This window comes from Tupaia chinensis, unplaced genomic scaffold (genome assembly GCF_000334495.1).
Source record: "Tupaia chinensis unplaced genomic scaffold, TupChi_1.0 Scaffold000001_1, whole genome shotgun sequence".
NCBI classification, from domain to species: Eukaryota; Metazoa; Chordata; class Mammalia; order Scandentia; family Tupaiidae; genus Tupaia; species Tupaia belangeri.
In genome coordinates, this window is record NW_006159427.1 from 7,651,782 (window position 1) to 7,661,215 (window position 9,434).

The window sequence follows — 9,434 nt, forward strand, 5'->3', positions numbered from 1 at the left end:
CCAAGATGGCCTAAAGTGGGAAAAAAAAAAAAAAAAAAAACCTATCATGAAGGAAAGAGGTCAATGAGAAAAGCTATGCAGAGCATTCTCACACAGTGTCTGTCGGTTTGTAGCTATTCCAAAAAAATAACAATTTCAGGGACCAGCAGGTGGCATGGTGGTTAAGGTGCTGAAATTCCCACATGGCTGACCACGGTTTGAGTTCCCAGACCTGGTAGCTTGCTTTCTCACTTTTTCTCTCTATCATTCCCTCGCAAAATCCATGTGAAAATAATAAATAAATAAATAAATAAATAAATAAATAAATAAATAATAAGTCTTTTTTTAAAAAAAATTACATCCCCTTCTTTCCTGGTGCTTCAGGGTCTCTAATGTATTCATTCTTCATTTTTTAAACTTTCTTCAAGGGTGGGTTTCATGTCTGAAATGATCAGAAATTCTAAATAAAGTTCACTTAAACAATCAGCCTTCGAAGGCACCATGGCCAAGGACAGTAGCAGGGCCTGTGGCCGGTCAGCCTGACCTCGGCTGATTCCAGCTTACGGTTTAACTGCAGGTAGGAATTGGAGAAAGTTGGCAAAATGGTGAGGGTACAAAATACCCACATTTAGGCTGGCCCTGAGGCACAGTGGTGAAGGGTCTCCTGTGAAGAGGCAGCTGAATCCTACATGTAGGAGCCCACCTAGCCGACCAGGGTTCAGGTCCCAGCCCTAACAGCTTGCCATCAAGTACCTGCATACCCGGGATGCTGACAGGATAGAGAAATGGAAGAAAAGGGATTGCAGTGCAAGCAGGCCCCGCTGAGGAGTGCTCCTTCTCTGTCTGTTTCTCTCTTTTCTCTCACACACACATCATGCACGCACGTGCGCACACACACGCACACACACGCACACATATGCCTTCTAACATAAAACATTTTGATTATGTGGAAGACACCGGATGACAGCTCATATCCCTGTGTGCTATTTGCTATTGCAATGTTTCTAAGCCATTCCTTCATACGTGCCCAACCAGCACAAGACAAGCAGACAATACACCATGGAAACTGAGCCTTCATTTTACACGATGGTGTGTGCTACAGGCCTTCCCTGTTTTCTTTTCATCTTACACCATTTTGGTACATGTGGAATGAACATACCGTCTTCACTAATCCCACCCAACCAGAGTCTTCATCGGGGCCACCCAGTGGCATGGCGGTTGGGGCAGCTGATGCCTCGCGGCTGACTGTCCAGTTCGAGTCTCAGATCCAGCAGAGATCAATGAGAAAAACTATGCAGAGCATCTCACACCGTGTCTGTCGGTTTGTAGCTATTCAAAAAATAGTAATTATGGCCCCTCCTTTCCTGGTGGACTTGCCAGGCACGTGTGCATCCATGCCCAAAGTTCTGAGAACAGAAGAGAAGAGACTGGACATGGCCATTCTCCCATGAGAGTGCTTTCTCACTCTCCCTCTCTCTGGATCTGTCTCAAGCCAGTGCACACGCCCTACAGCAAAACAATAAAACAACAAACAGAAAGTCTTCACCAGCTGATTTTGCTCAAATTCCCATAATAAAACACTTCAATTTTCATTCTTTTTCCACGTTCTGTTTCTTGGGTTCTCCAGCCCAGCAGCTGGCTAGCTGTCATGGCTCAGGAGAGGCCTATTTTCAGTTCCTTTCTTCTGTCACCACTTCCTGTCTGGGAGAGGCGAAGGCGGGGGGATGGGGTCAGGGGGTCCTCTTTTTTTTTTTTTTTTTTTTTTTTTTTTAATTCTTTGCTTTACTTTTTCTCCCCATCTTGTGTTTTGCTGCATCGGTGCTACTCCCTGCATTTCTACCTGATCCTGTTGCTTTTCTCCCTTCACCTTCTGAGATGTTCATTTGTTAATTCATGGAACACACAGTACGTGCTTGGTATAGGACGAAATACAAGGGAGCCAGAAAGGAAGTCCTTCAGGGACTCATAGCTGAGGGCCACAGATGCGTAACTGACCTTTGTCACTCTGAATGTACAGCGCCACGGGAAACACTGAAGGAGTGACAAGGTGACACTTGAGCAGATCCCTGATTGATGAGGCAGAGGAGCGGGGCGGATGTTAGGAGAACATTCCAGGAAGGAAAAGCAGCCTTTGTAAAGCATGTACTATGCTGGGTGCACGAAGTATTGCAGGACTGAGCAGAGTACAGGAAAGGGCGTGGAGACTCCGGTCTGGAAGAGACAGAGGCGGGGTCATGGTGGACTGTGCGCAGGGTTAAAGTATCTGAATTGTGTGTTAAAAGAGGGCCAGCAGGTGGCACAGTGGTTAAGATGCTGGACTCCCACTTGACTGACCATGCTTCCAGCCCCAGACCCAGCCCGGAGTGCATGTGCGTGCATGTGCCCAAAATCTCAAGAGGAGAATGGAGAAGAAGGGATTGCGGCCTGAACCCTCAGGCAAGCATCCTGGGAATCCTCGGGTGTGAGAAGGGGGGCAGGAGGGCAGAGAAAGGCTGAAGCATGGTGAAGATAGACTGGGATTTGGAGAGCAAGCGGCAGGTGTAGAACAGGGGAGTCTAGAATGGGCCCCAGAATTTCAAGAAAGGGTGTGTAGTAAGGAGATTGCTGGGTCCAAAGGAGAAGTTAATTAGGAGAAAAGAAGTTGCCTTTGGACCACCAAGATTGCTGGATTAGGAGAAAAGAAGTTGCCTTTGGACCACCTGGTACATGAGGTGGGAGTGACAGGGGCTCAGGGAGGCATCTAGGAAGGAGGCGTGGCCCCGGGTCTCGTGCATGAGGTGGAGCAAGTGGAGCAGGCCAGGCAAGCCCACAGCCCTGGCCAATCGGGGACCAAACATGCCAAACCTGGTGCCTAATACTTTTGCTGCCAAGAAAATTTACCTTTGGTTTTCACCTCCTCATCCTGTAGGTCTCAGTGTGAGTAGCACCTCTTCAGAGAGGCCTTCCCAGCTGGGTAGGGGCACTGACAGGTGTAGAACTTCCTTCCTGATTTAAGGCATGTGGCCTCAGTGCTGCTTCATTCGGATTTTCTGTCTCCCTCACAAAGCTTCATGATGGCCGGACTCCATCTGTTCTGCTCACATTTATCCCGTGCCCGGTGCCAATCCCTGACGCACGTAGGCACTTCATCAATCGTTGCTATAACAGGTGGCCTGGTGGGTAAGGCAGCTGAACCCAACATGGCCAACTGTGTGGTTCAAGTCCTGGATCCAGAGGCTTGAAAGACCTGCTGGTCTTGGGTGTGTGTGTACCTAAAATCCTGAGAGGAGAATGGAGAAGGGACTACAGCTGGCCATCCCCCTTGGGAAGGTGATTCCCCACTTCCCTCTTTCTGTTTTTCTCCAGCAAGCACAGGCAAATTTAAAACTACATGTCAGTATATACATCTGCTGTAACAGTGAAAGAATAATGAATTCGGAGTCCTCTCCACCAAGGGAGACTGTGTCAGCGAGGTCCCAGCAGGAAGAAGTGGCAAACGCATGTGGAGGAGAGTTAATGGTGGTCTTCCGGGCAGGCTTGGCGGCCCAGCAGTGACGCACTGTCCAAGCGATGCTGGGTCCGTGTGGAAGATCCTGGAGCCAGTTCCTGGGTGCCCCGTACGTGCTGGGTGTGTGCTCCCATGACCCTGACTGGCTGGGAGGAAAGATGGCATGAGACCTTATGAGGGGCACTTCTCTCTGTCTCTCCCTCTTTCTTACCATCTGTCTCTGTCTCTCATGAAATAAATAACTTAATAAAATTACTTTTTTAGATGTAAGTGAATAAATAAGTGATCTGCGTATGAAAGTGTGGGCGGTCTGCAGAGAAAGCACAGGCCCAGCGCTGGACCTCCGGGGGAACGGCAGTGCTCGTTTGTACCTGAAGGCCCCAGAGTCATGGGAGAGTGATCTCTGGGGTCTGGAGAGAGAGCAAGCGACAGTCCAGGGCCACGTAGCAGCACGCGGTGTCTCGGCTGGAGGGAAGGGACCAGGAGCCAGATGCTCTGATCCCAGGCTTCTCTCTGGCCCTGCTGGCTCCATTTACCCCATTACCACTCCCAGCCATGGAGGATGACAGAAGACCCTGAGCCCAGTAACATGGCCCAGGCAGGTCAGCCAGGTGAGGACGGTGGAGAGTCCCGCTGGAGTGAGCAGTGGAGAAGTAGGGCTGAATGGCCCAACAGGTCCATCACACCCTGCGTGTCTTAGCTGAGACTTTTTTTTATTTTTTAATTTTTTAATTTTTTTTTTTTTTTTTTGCTACAGGGCACATGCACTTGTCAGAAAGACAGACAGAGACAGAGAGACAGAAAGCGAGAAATCACCATGCAGGGGGATGGCCACGCCACAATCCCTTCTCCTCCATTCTCCTCTCGGGATCTTGGGCACACACGCACATGCACCCGGTGTGAGTTTAAACCACCAGGTCCGGGACTCGAACCATGGTCGACTACGTGGGAGTCCAACGACATAGCCATTATGCTAACTGCTGGTACCCTTAGCTGAGACTCTTAACCAGAAACACATGATTGGATGCCCAGGCCATTTTGCAGAGGGTCCCGGAAGACAAGTTCCCAGGGAAACTGAGTCTGTTCTAAACAACCAAAGACCGTATGGGTTTCATTTCCAAGTTGTGTTCTTAGATGTGTCTCTCAGAAAGAAGTTCCAGAGGACAGCTGACCGAGCGGTGCATGCTGCTCTGTGACTGACCACTGAGGGGTGGCTCCCGGTGTGCATGGGACCTCCCCAAACACATGGTGTGCCTGTGACCTGGAGCTGGGCTGGAAAATAGCATGGGGACGACGTTGGTGGTGCCTCTCTCTGTGTCTCATGGAAGAAATACATGGGTAAACATTAAAAAGAAAAAAATTGGTATTACTTTAAAAAAAAAATGGGTACTGGGGCCAGCAGGGGGCATGGTGGTTAGAGGCACTGGATTCCCATGTGGCCGACCGCAGCTCGATTCCTGGACCCGGCGGCTTACTTTCTCTCTTTCTTTCTCTCTCTCGCCAAATTATAAAATAATAATAACAAATGGAATTAAATAAATAATTCTTTTTTAAAAAAAAGGGGGTACTAATGTCAAGTTCAGAAACTCCTAGGTGTGTCTGGTTTTCCACTGTAAGTTCTCAAGACTCTCCTGTGCTAATGTTGATGGTTAATTTCCAGAGGGAGCATTCACCGTGGCACCTTGGTAAGTCGGAGACCTGCCTGCAGAACAAGCCGCCACAACTGCAGCCCCGGGTGTGTCGTGGCTGATTGCAGCGATGCCGTAAGCCCCTGGACTCCCTTGAGTCTCCTGTTCCTGTCTGCTTAAGCTAAGGGACTGACCTCAGATGGTCATGGTTTTACGATTCAGTGTCTATCTCAGAGTCCAGGTTGACCAATGACCTTGAATTTCTTAAGGTAAAAAGCATAAAACCCTGGGACCAGCAGTTAGCGTAATGGCTATGTCGCGGGACTCCCATGTAGTCGACCGCAGTTCGAGTCTCAGACCCAGTGGCTTAAAACTCACGCAGGGCATGTGTGCATGCAGGCTCAAGATCCCGAGAGGAGATTGGAGGCGAAGGGATTGCGGCATGGCCATCCCCCCTGGGGGTTGATTTCTCACTTTCTGTGTCTCTGTCCCTCTCTGTCTTTCTGGCAAGCGCACGCGCCCTATAGCAAAAACTTCTTAAAAAAAAAAATGCAATCTTAAGAGACCCTCAGGGGAACAGCTTCTCCCTGTCTCGACCCAGACCTTGCTGGCCTGCACTCACTTGGCATGGGTTCTGCACGGCCCTGCTCCCTGGTGGTGATACACACTGACCTCATAGCCTGCAAGGAATGACTCAGGCCCTGCATTCTGCCCAGGCTAGCTCTGCCTGCATGACTCACTCTGTCTCCATCTGAGACACTCCGTACCCTCCGGGTCTCTCCGCACGGGGACACGGGAGCCTATGGTTCTGAGCTCACCAGACCTCACTGGCATGTCCACCCATTCTGTCTTCAGCAGTTTTCCTCCAGCCTTGGATATTCTTTCAGGGAATTTTGTTCATCCTCCATAACTTAGTTTTTTTTTTTTTTTTTTTTTTTTTCCTGACCAACACCGACAGCAGTTTCATTTTCCTCCATTCCCAAAACTGCCACTCCCCTCCCCTCTCCTCTCACTGTCCTTGCAGCTTCCCCTTTACTGTTTGCAGCAGAACTTATAAGACATTGCCCTTCCTTTGTTCTCTTTCACGTTTTTCCATAGGGCATGTGGCACTGGCAGGAGAGGGGCAGAGAGCAGGAAAGTAAGAAATCACCTGAAAGGCCACATTGTGATCCCTTCTCCATCTTCCTCTCAGGATTTGGGGCATGCATGCATACACATGTGCCCAGTGTGATTTTCAAACCACCGGGTCCGGGTCTTGAACTGCAGTTGACTGTTAAAATCCAGCGCCTTAACCACTAGGCCACCTGCTGGCCCCACATTGCCTTTGTATGGTGGGACCCTGCAACTCTCCTTTCAACTCTGACACACATCCAGCTTCACCAGGCTGACCACAGATTTACTATTCAAACCGGAGTATTTTTGAGTGTGAAAGTGAACGCTATTAATAATTAGGTCAAAATAGAAGTTGTAAACCAACCCTGTCCCAAAAGGGGAGTTATGGTCACCCTGTTGTTTGCAGACACGACCTCCCACAGTGCTGAAATTTCATACAATTTGCTTGGGTGTGATGCATTTATGCCCTAATTCTGCAGAACTGACACACTCACTGTGCTGTATTTCCCACTCAGACATGTTTGCGTGTTTCTGACTGTCCCATACATTGAGTAAGTCCTCTAAATGACAAGGTCTAAACCCACGGCCGCAGGTCACAGTCCCTAGAGCTGCGATTCTGACAACAGTGGCATCTGCGGCCTTGACCTGTCCCCTCTCCCTGCCTGAGCCTCTCTGCTACCTCCTTACCCACCCCACCCAACTTTCTGGCTCCATGTCCATGTCCAAACCCTCCCACTGGCACTGCCATGACATTTTCCAGGCCATTCCTGAGGCTCAGAGCAAGAGCTCACAGGTCATAAATGCCCAGATCCTTACTAGGCAGCCTCTGCAGAGGGCGTGTGCCCCTCTTTTTCAGCCAGCTGGATTCCCTGTGGCAAATGCCAGCTGCCATTTCGCCAGCCCGTGGATGTGGACTTGCTGATAAGAGGCAAAGCCCCACGTAAGCTAGATTAGTCCTCAAGAGGAATTCATTGACTCACAGATCCAAGAAAATTTGGGACAATGACAGGAACAGGAATGCGGCTGGACCTACGGGAAGGCTGGAGGCTTAGGGCTCCGTGCCACCAGATATTGCCTACATCTGTCCTGTTTCTGGGGATCAGCTCAAGTCCTCCTCCATGAGGTCCAGCTTTCCAAGTGGCAGAAAACGTGGTTCCTGAGTTGTCAAGTCAATAATTGTGTGCGTGTGTGTGTGTGTACTCTCACAGTAGTGTGTGTGTGCAGTCAAGGATATATTTCTGCCATTTCCTAGATGTGACACGGAGCCATGAGAACTGGGAGTCCCTGAGGTCATTCTTGGCCGTGAGGGCACAGCAGGTCTTGGCTTACAGTTGTCTGTGCAAGCGATGAGATCACTGCTGGGATCCAGTGGGCAGATCTAACTGCGTGGGGAGTGGGGCCTCTGCTCTGCAGGAAACAGGTCTGTTGGGACCAGCATAGGCCGGTGGTTTCTGCTGCATTCTCCACTCATAGTCTTCTGTCAGTTATTGCTGAGGGCTGGGCAAGGAAGAACTTATTGTTTCCTTCACATGCTGGGTGACTGGCACAGCCTAGTGTTTGACACAGATATCACTGACTTCATGGCACTGGGTCTCCCAAACTCCAAAGTCCCAGACTCTGATCAAGAACCGGCCAGGAGGCCAGCCCCATGACTGGGTGGATAAGGGAGCCAGATCCCACATGGCTGACCATGCAGTTCAAATCCATGGTCCAGATGCTTGAAAGACATGCTGGCATGTCTTGTGCATGCCCCCAAATCCTGGCAGAATGGAGAGTGGGGGGAAAGAGATGGAGTGTGGTGTGAGCACAGCCCACTGAGGGGTACTTTCTCCATTTCCCTCTCTGGGTCTCTTTGTCTCTGTCAGGCAAGCAGCCACACACTCTGGCAATTAAAAAAAAAGATTCTGTGAGGATTCTCTCTCTCTCTCAGTCTCTCTTTGAATGTCTGACTGAATGAATGAATTAATTAATAAGTAAATTTTAAGGAAAAGAACTGACCAGGATCTTTTTCCCCTCATATTCCTAAGCTAATCGCTGGAGCAGACAAAGACGTTTCCGAGAATGGAGTTGCTGGACTGAAGTCCGTACGTCCCTCCACGCCGAGACTCCTGCACCCCCTGACCTGCCCACCTAAGTCAGTGCCTCTAGTGGTCCTCCTGCCCGCCATGTGACGTGCTACCAGTAATCACACGCCACTCTCCTCTCGTAACTGTTATACTTGCTGTTGTAAGAAGGTCCTCGTGAGCTGTCATTGCACAATGGCCCAGCCTACCACAACAAACCAGTCCGACGGCCACCTCCACGCAGTATCTTCAGCACAACAAACACCTCGGCCACACCCCTCCAACCCTCTCGGCCTGTTTCTCCAGTTCTCTCCTAGGCCTGGCTTGTCCCCTGCTCGCTGCGTCAGTCCTGTGCGTGTGGACTCGACTGAGTTTCGCCATGTGGGTAGATTGAGTCATCGTGCTGGACTCCCAAGTTTTCTTCACCTTTGACACCTTTCTTTCTGCCATCTCCAGCTTTTTTTCAGATGAAGGCTGATGCTCCCTTCTCCCAAGCTGCATGTGTCCGTCTGTGAATTTCTCTTGGGGCCTCTTTCTAGAGTCCTGTGGCCAGTGCACTCTGGGATCCACACCCCCGCAGGTGCACACCCCACCATTCCAAATCCCTTCCGGCTGCCTCCCTCTTTTACCTTTGGGATCTAAACCTGATGGGCCTCGTCCCAGTGGGAGTTTCTGCACCTGACTGTCCTTTGCTGCCTCTCAGGGCTGCCCCCAGCTACTTCCTCAGCATTCCCTCCCTTCTCTTCATCCATGACTGTGCCTTCTCCCCCCACCCCCAAAACCTCCCTCATAGTCCGCACTTCTTCCCAGGGCAGCAGGCCACCTGCCCCGCAGCCATCACCCACCCTGTTCTCATTTCCCTCTCGCCCTGAGCGCACCTCCTCTGCCTGAGCGCACCTCCTCTGCCACGGCCGACATCAGGTGGTTTATAGAACTGTGAATTCCCTCCCCCCAAAGACTATGTTAACCTTTTTTATTTTTCTCTAAACTCAACACACTGTTACAGGCATTATGGTTGAAGCGCTATTCACAATGGTAATGCTGAATTCAGACCATTTCTTCTTTTTGGTTGCATTTTTAAAATAACAAAGTAATTTTTTTTTTTTAGAGGTTTTTGCTATAGGGTGTGTGTGCTCATCAGAAAGACAAAGAGAGATAGAGAGA